Source organism: Glycine max, chromosome 13 (assembly GCF_000004515.6).
Source record: "Glycine max cultivar Williams 82 chromosome 13, Glycine_max_v4.0, whole genome shotgun sequence".
Taxonomy (NCBI): Eukaryota; Viridiplantae; Streptophyta; class Magnoliopsida; order Fabales; family Fabaceae; genus Glycine; species Glycine max.
In genome coordinates this window covers 27,971,723-27,988,973 of record NC_038249.2, presented here as the reverse complement: position 1 = coordinate 27,988,973, position 17,251 = coordinate 27,971,723, and the positions used below count along the sequence as shown (strand labels likewise).

Below are 17,251 nucleotides of genomic sequence, written 5' to 3'. Positions count from 1 at the left end.
AGATCAATTTTTATAAGCTTTTGAAAAAATAAATCAAATGGAAATGATGCACACTTTAAGGGGAGTAACATTTATTTTCTCAAAAGTTTAGTAATAGAATAAATAGAGAGAGAAAAAAATGGAGAAGATTCAACAAACCCCTTCTTAACATGCATAAAGCAAAGTTAGCAGATGACTTTGGGCAGCGTGTGATACCCCCTTGGGATATGTACGGTGCGATAGGGATTTTCAGATGGGAGGCACAGTGCAAAACTTATTATTTTGCAATGGGAGAGTTATTTTGACCATTAGATCTTTCAAACTCGTAATTGGTGGCTTAAAATGATTTCCTTTGTTCTTTTTCTGCTTTTCATTCTCTCTACCCTTCTTATTCTTCCTTTGTCTCCTCCTCTCCCCCTCTATCTCCTTCCCACCACAAGTATGAATCAAGAACAAGGTTCTTTCGCAGCCCACACCAATGATTGTCACAGATCAAGAACATATTTCAAGAAGGAAAAATTAGAAAGAAAATCATAAAATAAAAAGTGAACCAAATTTCAACCATTGATAAAAAAAATTAAATAATGAGAATTATAATATCTAAGACCCTTATGATTAGTGTAGCTAATGCTTTGAAAAACTACATCTTACCATTTTATGCTTCTAGCTGCTTAAATTTTAGAATTTAGTTAGAATGTATTTATCATATAAATGTTTTTCTTTTTACAGTATCATTTAATCACGAATACAATAATTATATATGATAAAATTATTAACATTTATAATAATTGTTTTAAAAGTCATGTTTGTTTATGAGCATTTCTAATCGGCAGGTTATCAATATAAAAGCAATCATTAATAATATGTCAAAAATAAATTAAAATGTTTATTTTGCTTTGAATATAAAATAACATTAGTTATTAATGTTTTTTTAAGAAACATAAGTTATTAATGTTGGCCAGACAATATCATGCCTCTAAAAACCGGGCCATGAAGCAGTATTATGAACTTTTCCAAACCCAAAAAAGTGTTTAGACCATGCATTGCATGACCCAGTGGATTCGAAAATAAATAAGAAGCACTGATATCATGTCTTTTTCTTGATCGAAGAGTTGAATGATTGAAAGAGATTGCTATTGTTTTTGGAAATTCACATAATGTGAAGTTTTTATAGTTCAATAAAAGGATATCAGCAAGTCGTTTAAAATGGCTTAGCAACAATTAAATTTGTGAATGGTGAAGATATAAAATCATCATTTAGATAAAAAAAAAAAAAAAAAAACAACTAATGAACCATGATAACACAACTAAAAACCTACCTTTATATTAAGTTAGAAGATGGTAAGCAAGAAAAAATACTTTTATATTAATATTATTACAACAATAAATAAAAAAGTATAAAATCTCCCTAATAATTTAGTTGTTAATTTAAGTTTAGGTAAATTGTTCATCATCATGAACTTTTATAAATTTTCTCAGCAATTTCTTAAAAAGATATTTACCCTCATCTATTATATTGTCAATATATGATTAAATAAACTTACCATACATTATAATATGTGATTAAATGATAATATAAAAAAAATTACATTGTGAATGTATTTTAAATAAATTTAATCTTTTATATTAATTAATTTACGTATAAATATCAACATATAAAAGAAAAATAAAATTTTTCAATTAAAAAAATAAAAAAAGTAGTTAAATTTGTTCAAGTAAAAATAAAATTAAGAAAACAATGATGATCTGCCTACAACTTTTTAAGAACTTTAAATGTTAAATATCAAATGAAAGATTAAAAAATCAAATTTGAAATTTTTTAATTATTTAAATCTAAACTTAGTAAAAAGAAATTTTAAATTTGATTAGATAAAAGAAAACATCCAACAAATTAATTAAAAGAAAGCATTCTATAAATTATTTAAGTAAATCAAAAGATAGTAAGGAAGAAAAAATATATAATTTAAATGTTGATATGATTTTAGATAAACTATTCATATTCATAAGTTAGTTTAAAGTTTCTGTGTTTCCATAAAAAAAATGTTCATTTACATGTATTATATCTTATATATAGTTTTGGTAGAGTTTAATTTTTATGTATTGATATAGGGTAAAAAATTGTATATTGTTTCAATTTTATTGGATGTGCTTGAAAATACAATTTTTCTATATTTTAAATCATTTAAAAATATTTTTAGGTATGATTTTTAAAGTGATCTTCATCAAAGTCAACAAATGTATGTTGTAATTCTTATATGACGCTGTTGTCAGATACACTATTGAGAACTAATATTGCCCACTAAAAGCATGCTTGGGCAACTAAACCGAACAGAAAACTTAAGACAACTTGTTTTACAGTGTCCAATGGGCATGAAAGGTAGTGAGTGACCTAAAATACTAGGTACACCTAAAAAAGGACCGAACATCTCTCAGAGCTTGTGACTTTAATATGTATGATTTTGCTATTCATTAGTACCTTAAAGATAATGGTCAAGGAGTTAATGTATAATTATTATTTTTTATTTAAAACTACTGGTGGGATATATTTTTAACATTAGATTATGCTTTCAATAATTTTTCTTCTATTTTTTATTCTTTAACCGTACAATTCTTGGTTTAATGAGTAGCAAATCATGGGTGACCCAGTTAGTAGGTTGCCCATAACCCATGGTCGGTGGCAGAGATTGGAGAAAAAAGATATCCAAGATATATACACCATTTATTCTTGTACATAGTGGGGATTTAAAAAGGTACAAAACTTTTCTAAGTATGTTATTAATATAGTATGATATGGTTGATAGAGATAATCATATAGTATTGTTTTAAGTATATAATTTGAAATCTGATTTGTAAATGGGTGTATAGAAAAATATTTATTTAAAAAATATCAAATTTTTAAACAAATCTCAATGCTCTGAAGGACTAATTTTTAACTCCCAGTTAGAGATAACTTAGGTTTGTTTTGGTAATTTAGGTTCATCCAAACCAAAACATGACCAAATTCATTAACATCAACTATTGGAGAATTAGAAGAGACAAAATTTGATTTGAAACCTTTGTTTCATCATACGCATATGAACCTCTAATTAACAATTTTTTAACCTATTGGCTAACTATTACATTTATAATGACAACATATGCTGTATCATATTGTCATTGTGATTACAATTTTGGCCTATAAATATGCATAGTTTTGCCTCGGAGCCCTGCACCAAGATCCAAAGTTACTATATATTTTGCAACTCCAAAAGCTCCTCAATGGCAATGTCAAAGTTCTGGTTGTGCACAATCTTGGTCTTGTTGTCAATTATTGTAATCTCTGAACAACGTTCTCTCCCTTCATCCTTTGAAAGAAGCACCACCAAATCAGATTTTACATTGAGTGCTGACGGAATTGCCATAGTTGTTTCAGGACTCAAACTCAAAGGAAAGGAGATTGTCAAATATAAGACCAATCGTCTTAGTCCTTCGGGCCCAGATCCGAAGCACCATTGAATATTGATTGATCATCAAGAATTGGGAATTGGGATGCTCCAATTCTAACTTTGGGATCATGAATAATTTCATGCTCCTTCTTGTTGTTAACAATAAATAATGTGCATTCAGCAATAAAACTTTGAAACTTTTGATGCTAATTCAGGTGCGATAGTACCTTTAGATGATTTTTTTTTTATAATCAGGATATTGTTGACCGAGATTGAAAGAAGTCGAGATATGTCATATGTGCAAGCTATTATTTAAATATCACTTAACTGCCAACTTTTTTTTATAATAAAAATAGAGAACCATGAGTTTCAACTAACATACATGGAATTAAAACTTCCTTTGGACAATTTAGTGCGTGTTTGATTTACTATTTGCAGCCTTACATACGTCTATTTACACTTTTCAAAACTTTAAATGGAGAAGCAAGTATCTTGATGGAAAATATGAGAGTTTTTTTTTTTTTTTTTTGCTGAATTAGAAAAATATGAGTTACGTTCAATCTTATGTTTTTTTCAAACACAACCTTAAGAGGTTAATTTGATATTTACTTTATTTAGCTCAAATACTGACACATAAGACATTGATTAATTCATCTATCGTGTGTTGACTGACCCAATATAAGAATACTATACTAGAAGAATAACAAATGTATGCTCTCAGCCTTACGTAAGACGGTTTTTCTTCTTTTTTCCCCCCAAAATTAAACTACACGAAAAGCCCAAGCCAAACCATCAGTTCTTCCATGGGGTTACTATTCGTACATTCTTTTTGTTCTTTGCACTGTTTAGAATTTTTTTTCATATTTTTTATTTAAAAATTTATTACAAAATCATACAAAAATTAGTTTCCGTGATATATTTTTATGAACACATCCATGTATCAACTGCCTGATAATAACTCCACCAAGACACTACTCCATTGCAAATTTTTTTATTGACAAATATTAGTTTTTAATTGTTAGTAGAAAATTCAAATGCATGATCTTTCTCATTTTTCTTTTTTCTTCGTCACTAAGGAATCTTTCAATCTTATAATTTCTCTGCTTCATAGCAATTAACCTTTATCATTTTATGTTGGATCATATCTGCACCTGTTTACCAAAATGTTTATGTCCCTTTGTTTCAAACTTAGTATAATTAATTTTAAAAGAATTGAGTTTGAAAATCTTATTTTAAAAGTGAGTTTAGAAAAATTAATTTCTCTTTTTATAAGCTAGAAAATTTAATTTTTTGAGTGATAAATTATTTGTTTGTTTGAAATTCTTTTCCATTACAAATGGAAGAATTTGCTTTGCCAATGCAAATAATTATTCATGGCGTCAATTTTTTTTTTTAAAAAAAGTAAATTCTCATAGCAGAAACGTCCCTTAACAATCTGTAAAGGCAAAAATCACTATAAAGAGATTGAATTGTGATTTATAATTTTTTTGCAAATCTTTTTCACAATCACATCTTATATATCGTCTGTCAAGCTATTTTAAAGAGAAACTTAAAAAGAAAGAGTAGACCGTCACTAGACGATAGTCTCAAAGCGCTGTTGTTTTATAAAAACAAAACCAAAGACGACATAATTTTTAATATCACTATACAAGGTTTGTTATAATGTATAAAAGCAATTTATTTTTCAGGGTTAGGGTAAAATAAGGATTTCATATATGAAATGATCAGATTATAACTTACATTAATGATTACACTATTTAATAATTTTTAATTGAATCAAAATCTAGATTAAAAATTATTTTCATATAAATTATATATATACAAAACTTCTAAAGCTGATATACAATTATTTGACAAAATTCACATGATATATATGTTTCGTACACACAAATAAAAGTTTTATATTAATGATAGATTTTGTTTGACTGCTTATATCGTAGTGATAGATGTTTTTTAAGAGGACATAGTAGTGATAGATACAAACACATTAATGAAAAAATCATTCACTCACTTCCTTCCTCTGTATATGTCACTTAATATTATAATATTGTTTCACTTAAGACTCTTCGGTTTCGCCACGTAGCTCTCAAAAATCTCCACAGTTGTTTTGATCGAAAAGCAAATTATTAAAAATAGAAAATAACATTCTATCCTTGATTTTTATAACACATATATGATGAAAAATATTATCCCAACAGGATAAAGCTACAAGCAACTTAACGTGATTCCATCAACAAGATCTGCATCCACCATCGCAATAGCATTCATCAAATCAATCTATTACACTCAGGCCATATCCAATTAATTAGCATACTTTGAAAGGGAAACTAAGAAATGATAGCCATTGATTTAAAAGTTAACTATTATTATTGTAATAATTATATATTAACAAAAAAACTTTATTTGCTAACAATTTAATATTGGGTATTATAGTAGTAGTTATCTAATGAAAATTAAACTATTAGTATATATTTTATAAATTATTATACTAAAAAATTTAGTTGGTATAGAATATTAACATATATCAATACATCATATGTTAATGCAATACATCATATATTATTAATATAAATCTTAATGTGTTTATTATATTAACAATTTAATTTTTCAGGAAAGTGTTTCACTTGAGGAGGTTCCTATTGAGGTTGCCTCTCTAGTTCACTATGATGTATTGAATGTTTATGAGATTTTTGAATAAAAATTAACTAAATTTTTCTTTAAAAAATAATTTAATTTTATTACACAACGGTCATACTCAAGAAAGTAATATTTTAACATGACTATTTGTCTCTAAATATATAAATGATATTTTTTAGTAGTATGCACACACAACAAATTATATTATAAATTTTTAAGTATATTACTTATTTATTTTTCAATTAAAAGTTATGCATTCGCATTTTATTCTTAATATAAAATGTGACTCTCACTTTCGATGAGTTAAATCCAGCCTAGGGGGAATATAAAAATCATATAGGGGATGAATTGGAAATAAATAAATTTAAGTATGTATAACTATATTTTTTGGTATGCACTAATTATACTGGAATTTATTGATATTCAAAATTATATTAATAAATTATATAATTACTTATGGTTTTACATAAAAATTAAACATTACACATATAATTTTAGTAAAATAGTTCCATTATCTCTGGTGTTTATGTAAATATTTATAATCATTAGCTATCGATCTTGATAAATAAAAGCATGACAGGGAGGGATGAGAATGAGCTGGATTTGTGAGAAAAAACTTAAATTCGATTCTCATAAAAATATATACGTATTTTAGAAGGGGTGATAAATTTAAGTGTGATTAAATATATATAACAATTTCAAAAAACTAAAATTTATATAAAAAAAATATATCTCGAGTTATTAACGGAAAGCAAATTTTTTATTTATGATGGTTAAAAAATAAAAACATGAAGAACAACCACAAATTCAATTGCTAGATAGAATTTTCAACATAAATCAGACCATTAGATAAAATCCAAATTTAGAAGGGGCTTTCTTCAATAATATGATGACTTCATTTTTAATGTAAGAAATTGAATGAAAATTAAAGTCAAACAGTATAGTAACTAATTAATTAAATTAAAAATAAGTTCTTTGGAGCAAGAATTAAGGGAAAAAGTAAGAAGTTTCTTACAATATCAATATTTAGATGAGAAATTATGGCTGTATTAACTTTAACATTTACTTTTATAAATATATTATTATTGCATAATTACTTATAAAATATTTTTATTTTCATTAATTCTTTAATTATTATCGTTAGAATAATAGATAATAAAACCATTAACTTTATATAGCATTTATTGTTCAGCTAACAACCTCTTGAACGTGAATTAAAAAACAACCATTTATTTCATACAAATCTATTAGACAAATTAAAATCTTAATTTGTTCCTAACACATTTCTTCCTTATCCACAAGAATCCTTTTGATCCTTAATGGAATTCTTTAACACATGGGCAGCTTGCTGACACGGGCTGACATAAAGGATAACTACCAAATCACTCACTTAACGTAATATTAACTGGAGTGAACTAATAAATAAGATTCACCTTGCAAGATAAAATTTATATATAGCACGTACGCGAATTTGTTTTTTTTTATTTGGTAGATTATAGCCCACAAAATTTAACAATACATCATTTGACATTTTTTATGATGACTTGATTAATTTTTTACTTTTCAATAAGAGGTCGAACATGAAAAAAAAATAGTATAGTAAAATATAAACAATGTTAAGGAAAAAAGTTTATTAGCTGATATTTTTTGGTCTGACACAAAACCTAGTCAGATTGCCAATCTAATGCGTAGCTTTTATTTAGGATCATCCAGGTTGTCGTCACCTAATTTTTTTATATATATAAAAAAGTATAAACATAATATAAAAATTTGCAGTTATATATATATAGTAGTATAAATTAACTGGAGGCACGTCATGCACATAGAAATCCAACTTCAGAAGTGCACACTATTGGTTTTGCTGGCCTAGAAAAGTGGATATCACACATCAATCACAGCACCATTGGCCGATCCATCTAGTATTTGGCAAATTGCAGCGAAAACCAGATTAATTTCAATTCATGCATGATCTCAATAAATCAGATACACTTCACCGCACTTTCAGTGATACAGAAATCATACGACGTAGTATGGTATGTATATAATAATCATATAGGAATTACTATAAATACCACATGCTTGGCTATAATCTTTCCTACACTAGCCACCACATTATCCAATAAGTTTCCAAAATAGTATTTTCTTTCTCTTCAGCTAACATTGTGAGAAGGATCACTGGTAGAATGGCTATGTTAACGAGATTTTTGGGTTGCATTTGCTTGATCTTGATTTTAAGTGCAGGAAGTGAGGCACGGCCTTTGAACCCAACAATTGTAAGGGACGTCCTTGGAACCTTGAAGTGGACACCAATACAACCAATTGCAGAAGAAGGTGGACAGCGTGGTACACAAAGATTGAGTCCAGGAGGACCTGATGCTCATCATCATTAACTTGTATATATATATATATAAGCCAACGATGATGAACATCAAATCCTCCAGTTTACCAAGTTTATATAAAATTCTAATGTATACTACTGTCATTGTCTTTCTTGTCTTTTATCTTCTTCTTTTTCTTTATCATTCGCATGACATGTATGGAGAATTTATGAGAATAAATTTTGTAATTGATCAACTTCTGTATTTTATGGAATTAGTTACTCATCATCATGACTTCCAAAATATTGGTGCATAGAAGAGAAGAAAAAAAGAGTTTGTATAAACCAGCAGCCGTAGTACAGCATTGTTACACTGTTACTCATTTGATTGAATGAGTAAAAGTGATTACGTTAGACTTGTATTAAGCCATGTACAGGTATTAACCAAGTAGTACTAACTAACCAAGTAGCAACTAAGTGTGAATAAATAATAACAAATCTCCAACTAACTATATCCTTAATAGTAAACATAATGCAATGTCGAATTTAAAATTAATGGAACCATTAATTAAGGAACTAAAACGCTTGTGAGGCGGAGAATTTGAGTTGTGGTTTGGTTGTTGTTGAGTCGTACGTTTTAAGATTGGGGTACCATAAAGGATTGTTCATGGGAAGATGATGATTGTATCGACAAATGCTTAGTGAGGCAGTCCACGAGACAACTGAAAATATACAGTAGAAACATGTTGAACCTGCAAAGTGCACAAAAATTATTGTGTGATTCATGGAATCGCGCTGTGCCATATTGCATTGAGGATAAGGTAAGTGGCACTAAAACTATATAGATTATAGATAGTGAGAATTGAACTTAAATGCACAGTATGGATAACAAAGATTAGACATTATATATATATATATATATATATATATATATATATATATATATATATATATATATATATATATATATATATTCTATGATTATTAGATGTAATAGCTATTTACCTTAGGCATGCAACAAATGGCAAGTGGCCATGGCGTCATCCAACTGTGTCACTAAAATGAACCCTTCACCATTAATCTTATTCCTGTTTATGACTCTTGGCGTCTTTGTTGAAACTCTATCAACTCGTATGAAAACATATATAATGTTAATTAATTATATAATTGTTAATGTAAAGGGAATACAATATAGACAATAACTCATGTCTTATCCTTTTTCGTGCATTTTTAAGTTGTTTCACATGGAACATATACATTTTGAATTACACTAATAACGTGAAGGAGTTGAAATTATGGTCGAAGCCGAATTAAAATTAATCTTTTTTTGAACTGCAATATTTTTGAGTTATATAGGTCAAGACTTTTTTTTTTAAGTCTAGAAACCAATGCACAACAAGAGGATGCTCCACGCATCTGATCGAATTTGACAGTCTAGTTATTTCTTTTAAGGCAAAAAATTTTGCAAATCTTGTTAGGTCGAGTCTTTTTAGTTGTGCTTACCCTTTGCTTTTCATAAAATATATACTCTAATCCTTTATGCTTAAAGTTCTTCCAACTCTATCTAATGCTTAAAGTTCTTCTCCAACTCTATCTAGTACGTAGTTTTCAATTTTGCCGCTTGTCAAATAGATTGGTTGGATAATTTTTTACTCGGATTATAATAGAGGAATTAAAAATATCAATTAATTAATTCGTTTACGATTTATTAAAAAAACTATTAGAAATATTCACTTTCATTCGTGATTCATTTAATAAAGTTTATCTAATCTATTTATTAACTTTCTTAAAACTATTTTTTAAAATTAAATATTTTTATGATTATTTTAAAATCTACCAGTTATAAAAAAACTAAATGTTTTATAACTTTTTTTGTTTATTTCACTTTAAAGAAATAATCATTTGTGGTTATTATTTTTATAAAAGTTTTAAAAATAAATATTTATTTTAAAAAATAAACTATTAAGTCATAAAATTAATATTTAAGAAATTATTCTAAAACTATATAACTAATTTTAAAATAATCAAATATGTTGGACTGATTTTGATTCATAACATATTAGATGGTCACGTTCGATTAAAAATAAGATAGGATGTATTAATTGTATTCATCCATTTAACTATACATATACGACCTATCAAATCTTATTAATCAAATATTTTTAGAAAGAAAAACAACTAAATAGATGGAATTAGATTATATATATATATAATTAAACGTTATACAACTTACCCCAAAATCTCAAAACCAATAGATAAATCATTTTCTCAAAGGTGCTATCCCTAGCTACGATAGGACTTTCAATGGCTAAATCGCCTACCTGATGGCTCAGGACATCTTCCTACAAGAATGAAGCCTAAAAACTACTCAAACACAATGGGGAATATTTACATTTACGTGGTGTTTGGTTTAAAGGGACGAAAGAGGATTGAAAGTGTTCATAACTGAAAATCAATAAATTAAAGAGTACAAGTTTAGGTGTTTCTTACATGTGAAATGTTTTAAAAAAATATGAGATCCACGTATTTTTACTTTCATCTCAAAAAGAGAATAAAACAAAAATAATAAAAGACATAATTAAAAACACAAACTACACACAAATTTGTTGGCTGCCAAATTTGTCTCTCATTGGCACTTGTGAAGTAATTTTTTTTTTCAATTAGGCATTTAGTCTCACTAGTTTTTAAATTTATTTCTTTTAGTCTCTATAATTAATAAGTGAATTTTTTAGTCTTTAAAATTTATATTTTAATTTTTAAAAGGTTCTGTCATTAAATTTTTTTAAAAGATCTTCTAAAAATTAAAATGTAAACTTTAAAAACTAAAAAATGTACTTATTAAATTTTATGACCAAAAAATTTATTTATTAACTATAAGAACTAAAAATGATAAATTTAAAAATTATATGAACTAAATAATTAATTAAACTTTTTTTTCTTTGTTGTTAGTGCTTCCTTCTCCGAAGCTCGTTCAACTCCTATCATTACAAATAAAAAAGTTAACGAGACATTTAATTGATTATCCAAATTTCATAATCAATTATGATTATATTTAGTAAAATTAACTGAAAATTGTAAAGTTAGTTAACAATTGAAAACTAAAAGTTGATAACTAGCTAAAAATTAAAAGACTAACTTATTAAATGATCTCTGTTTGATAACATTAATTATTCAAATAACTGAAAATTATAACATAAAAATAATAAAACCATTATTTATTTAAAAATGATAGTCAATAAATTTGATAAATGTATTAAAAATAATAAAAAAAGAAAATATAAAAAATCGGAAAGTCAAGAAAAAAAATTACTTTTAAGTAGAATTTTAAAAAATATTAAAAATTATTATAAAAAACTTATAACAACAAACAAGTTTTCAACTAATATAAAAATTTAAAAATAACTAAAATATCTTATCGAACATAATATATATCTTTAATTTGAAAAAAAAAAGTTTTCATCGCATATAGTTATGGAAACGTGTTTTTTTTTTTTGGGGGTACGATTAATGTACATTTGATTAATCTTCCTTTTTCAGTTTTTTTATTAATTACTCTAATTTAAATCTTTTATTTTTTTACACTCTTTTTCATCTCTATCAAAATATCTCACTTTTTTTCTTTACTTTAACTCTCTATCATTCTTTTAATTCATTTTTATTTTTCATACTTTCATTCTTTTTTATCCATCTCTATCGAACATAGTGTTAATTTTAACTTACACTAATAAATATCAGCTATGATATCATATTTTATATACCGGACTTAAATCCAACCTTTATGGTCATTGTGATAGACAATTATCACAGAGATCAAGGCTAGGGTAGCTATGATATCATATGTTTCATATTCTTAACCTTTTACCGTTATGACGCACATATAACTTTTGAGGTTGCCAGATTAGGATAAGTATAGCAGTTCCTCGATTGAATATTGACCTATTATATATGCATGTAAAATTGTTAATGTGAGATGTGTCACCAGTGGTCAGAGGGTGCCCCAACGAGAAGTAATTGAAATTTATGTAAGAAAATAGGAGTGGCTATCAATTATGTTAAAAAGAAAATAAAAAATTATTTAAAATTAATTTTGGAGAATAAATTTGAATTCGTAAATCTAATTACGCACATGTAAAATTATTAAATATTTTAAATGATTTAAAAATTAAAAGTAAATGATTTTTATGTTTCTATATAATAAATGATTTCTAATAATACTTTTAAGTTATTATTACGTATCCATGCATCAACGTATAATAAATAATCCTTGTTCTACCGTAAGCTCTTGGGCTATCTCTTCAATAAGGAAACTTTAGTTATAGTCTCGGTTGATGACCTTAATCTAGTACTGTCAATCGTTTTCACCTCTATTGCATTGCCAATTTGGCATGCACTTGTTAACAACTTTATATATATATAAGCATGTGTAATCCCCTTCTCATCAAGTTGATCCATTTTTAAGATAAAATAATATCTTTAGTTATCATTTTATGTTCAACTCAAAAGTCACTTGTTAATAATTTTTTTAATGTTACTAGTATGAAATTTATAATTTTATCGATAATTAATCTTTATAAAAAAATTTAGTTGATCACTTTTTATAGATCATATTTTTCCAATTACATATGGAATCCAAAATTTTGTTAAAAATATTGAATTCAGGATTATTATACTATGCAAACCAACGACTTCTTAATCACTTCTTAACTATTTAAGTGATGCTACATGATCATATGCTTACGTACATATATCTTTTACTCGTATTAGTTAATAAAAAAAAAAAAATTGATCCCATAAGTCATTATAACGCACGATATTAACTTTATATATTTTTAGCTCATGCCAGCTGGTTCATTTTCATTCAAGGTCAATGATCTCGGTAGGTTCACCTCAAAAAATGATCTCGGTAGGTTCGATCTTTAATCAAGTCCATTGGGGAAAAGGTTGAAAATTATTTCAAACTAGAGTCCTATTGTGAATAAAAAATAGGAATATATATATAGAGAGAGAGTCCTTTTTGCATGCTTGATCTAAAATTGTATTAAAATATCAGTAAATGTATTTTTAGATAAGTGCTTATATATTTAGTCACATGTTAATAAACTAATTGAGTTTAAAATTTATTTTAAGTTAAAATAATTTTACTAATCTTTGTGTGAAATAAAAATTAATATTAAATTTTACTATCACTTTTAGATTAAAAATATAAATCACTTTAACCACTTCGTGTGTGCTTAATTAATTAGTCAGAGACATAAAAAAACAATTTGTGATCCTTCTAAAGCTTAACCTTTTAATTAATTAGAATATATGTCCAAATTAAGCTAAATGCTTACGCAGAAGAATTCGATCTGCCAGCAAATTTTCAGTTCACATGAATTGTGATTTGTGACGCTGACACATGCATTTGTTTTTGGTGTTTTGAAAGGTCAACTCGTAAGTAATTCAATCTTCATGCTGTATAATTTTTTCATCACCCCCTTTTTTTATGGTGCATCATACACAGATATGGATCCACAATCAGAAAACCACCAACAGTGGCCACTATTTAGCCTCGTACATTCATAGTATATGAATATGACATGAAATTGATCATGCATGGAACATGGCTGGTATTCTAGTGCTCGAGCAAATTTCTTCTGGCTAGGGATTATATACTGTTCAACTTGCTCGAAAGTCAAATATTTGTTTAAATTCCTGACCATTGTACAGTTAACATTATAATTTTTTTATATAAACATCTAATCATGAAACTCTTAAAATAAATAAAAGAGGAAACCGTGTGTATTCATTACATTAATATCCTGGTCTACTATCCCAATAAATTGTTCAATGTCAATATAATTATAATGTTGTGATCTGACACAATGCAAATCTTTCTCCTTTTTTTTGTTCAATATAAATATGAGACTCTTAAAATAAATTGTTCAATATCAATATTATGGTGTGATCTGACAGCATTCTTTCTCCTTTTTTTTTTTGTTCTCCGAATATATGAAAATCAAGACAAATTTGTTGATCAAATAGCATGTCTTTCTTTTCCAAATTAAGGTGATCACTTGAAATTTCATTTATTTGTAATCTTTTAGTTCACCCAGTGATCATAACATAATTATTTTTGTGTGTGTAGAATGGCGGCAATATCTGTATTCTTCTTATTAATTAAATTTATATTTACATATTTTCTAAATTATATATAATCAAACATTTTGTACGGATGAGACATTTTACAGCTTTTTATTTTATAGATTTTAGAGGATCCCATGATCATTCAAGGTTGGACACTTAATTTGTAGTGGTGGGATTATGGATAAATGTAATCATGAAGACGACAAACAAGTTGACACAAAATGAAATTCAAATAATGTTGGATCTTAGTTAATACTTAATAGTGTAGGTTGCACGCGTTGCCGGCATATCGTCGCATGCACTTGGATGTATCTCTTTTACGTAGAAATTAATTAAAAGCTTAATTAAACACCTATATATCATCACCTCTAACATATCGTAGCCACGTATGAACTATGAATCATTTCTCAAAGAGATCACTACATGCACTATACGACGACACAAGAAAAGGCCAAATCAATAGCTATCTAATTCGTTATACGAACAAAAATTGTCCCCAAGGGACCATTTTATTTTTAAAATAAGCTTCCCTAAATGTAATCTTAATTCTTAAATTATAGTGATAGAATGTAAGTGGAAACCACATTAGCACAAAGTCAACTACACAAGAAGAATGGATTATTAATGTACATCCATGCAAGATAGGCTTGGCCTTATTGCATTCATTTGGTGATGTCACGTAGTGAATTAAAGTGCTTTTATGCTGATTTGCTTTCTCTTTTGGCATTGTCATAAGCTTAAACATGCTTTACTACATGTATAGTCCAAACACACCAGCTTGTAAAGAAGCCATTGATGACAAGGCGATAAGTATTGGCACATATAAAAGGGTAAGACGGCGCCAACAACGTTATGTGACTTCAAAAACATATAGGCCAAGAACACGAGTACTCGTGATGCCACGAAATTATTGTTTTTTTTTTGTGAGATTTGTGGAATTAATTAGGATCTATTATCTAAAGGGAGAGAATCAGAATTTTTAATTTCATCTAAAAGGCTGAAAGCTTTTTTAGAAAGCGGACAATAAAATGCTTTTCTCCATTTGTCTTCTTGGGAGGGAATGCTCTGGCCTCCTACCTGAAAGATGGATAAATACAAACAAAACGATTGACCCACATATTTTACTAACTTTTTATTAGATTTGTAATATGAAAAAAAGGAAAGAAAAAGTGTATCGGGAATTTTATTTCTTGTTTTATAATGCAAAATATATTGTATAATAAAAATAAAATAAAAGTGACGCACGCACGAGCAACATTACTTTAGATCTAAGTTATTATAACATAAATGCAATCTCACTTTTGTAATTAATTTTGTCTTTCCTTAAAAAAAAGTAATTTTATCTTTTCCTAAGTGAGCATCCCTTATTTTGGCTTATTAAAGAATTATAATATAAATTTGGTTGCTTTTATGATAAATGTGGTTTCACATAAGCAATTAATTAAAGTCAATCCACTTATATAGATAATCCAAATAACATTAGAAGCCTAATTGGGACCAACTTGCTCATCGATTATGTATTGATATTATGTATTGATATGACTAAGAATCCCTTGGTCATATCTTAGATCGGAAAGGTCCTCAAGCTAATATAAAACTAGATATACATGTTGCACACACCTGATTATATTTTAGGTTCATGAAGATTAAGAAAATTTTAACTTATCTTATAACTATTAGATAATCTCATATTACATCTCTTTAATAAAAAAAATAAGACCTATATGAATTTTGAGGCCCATAAATATATATATATATATATATATATATATGTAAAGGAGTTATATTTTTAAGATAAAACATTATTTTATTCATTCTATTACACATGTTTGTTGATATACCATCGTTACTTGAGTGTTGGAATGCTATTTATAGGTTCTCATTGACATTTTAAGGAGAAAAATGAACACTACAAATAAAAAATGAAAAGATATCTGACATATAAAGGAAAAAAGTACCTAACAACTTCTGTGTAGGTACATATCAATATATCATAAATTACTTGGGCATAGTTCAAAGCCCTTTTAGCATTAATTTTAAAAGATCAATGTGATTTGTCATATCCAATGAAAGTAAAAGGAAGAAGACAAACAACCGTATCACATTAATGCATCTAGTGATATTGTACCGAAATCACTAAGGTGTGCGGGTGTTGCTAGGTGCATCCAGCACCATTGCTTATGCACCTAGCAATTTAAGTGAAGTGACAAAAATACCCTTCACTTAAATCTCATAAACCTTCCCTCCTACGTTTCGTTCATACACCGCAGCAGCCTCGTTCTTCCTCTTCTTCCTTCGTTTTGTAATAAAAACATATAAGGATTATCAATATTCTCCTATTTTATTGCTTCATTTTGTGTGAATCATTGGAATTTCGGCATTCTCTGAGTTTTTGTGTAGTAAATGCCTAAATTGTTAAATTTATACTGTTTTGGTGGTTTTTGTTTTGTAGAAACACAAACAAGGGATTTGAAGAGAAGTTAAAGCCTGAGGATTTGCACTTAGCGCACTAGGCTTGCTTAGCGAGCTATAGTCGCTTAGCATGAAAAAGTTGTTTGGAGAGCCTAAAGTCATGTGAAGGGGCGTTTAGTGCACATTGCATGCTTCATGCCCAGTCACTTACTCGCGCTTAATGCGAAATTGCAAAAATCTTAGCTCAGGATGGTTTTAAGTGAAAAGAGAAGGAAAAAAGGAGACTTTTTTTTTGGAGTGGAGACAATACAAAACCCTAGAGCTTGAGGAACAAGAGAAGACAACCATTGGGAGC

At 27.5% G+C, this 17,251-nt stretch overlaps 1 long non-coding RNA gene across 2 annotated transcripts; it reads left to right on the top strand.

Moving 5' to 3' along the window:
- Positions 1-7,845: 7,845 nt before the first annotated feature.
- LOC121173308 (uncharacterized) lies at positions 7,846-8,615 on the top strand. Of its 2 annotated transcripts, none has more exons than XR_005887881.1 (2): positions 7,846-8,074; positions 8,283-8,615. It is a non-coding gene; the product is annotated as an uncharacterized lncRNA (long non-coding RNA). The 2 variants fall into 2 exon arrangements; XR_005887880.1 differs by having other exon boundaries at positions 8,278-8,615.
- The last annotated feature ends 8,636 nt before the right edge of the window (positions 8,616-17,251 follow it).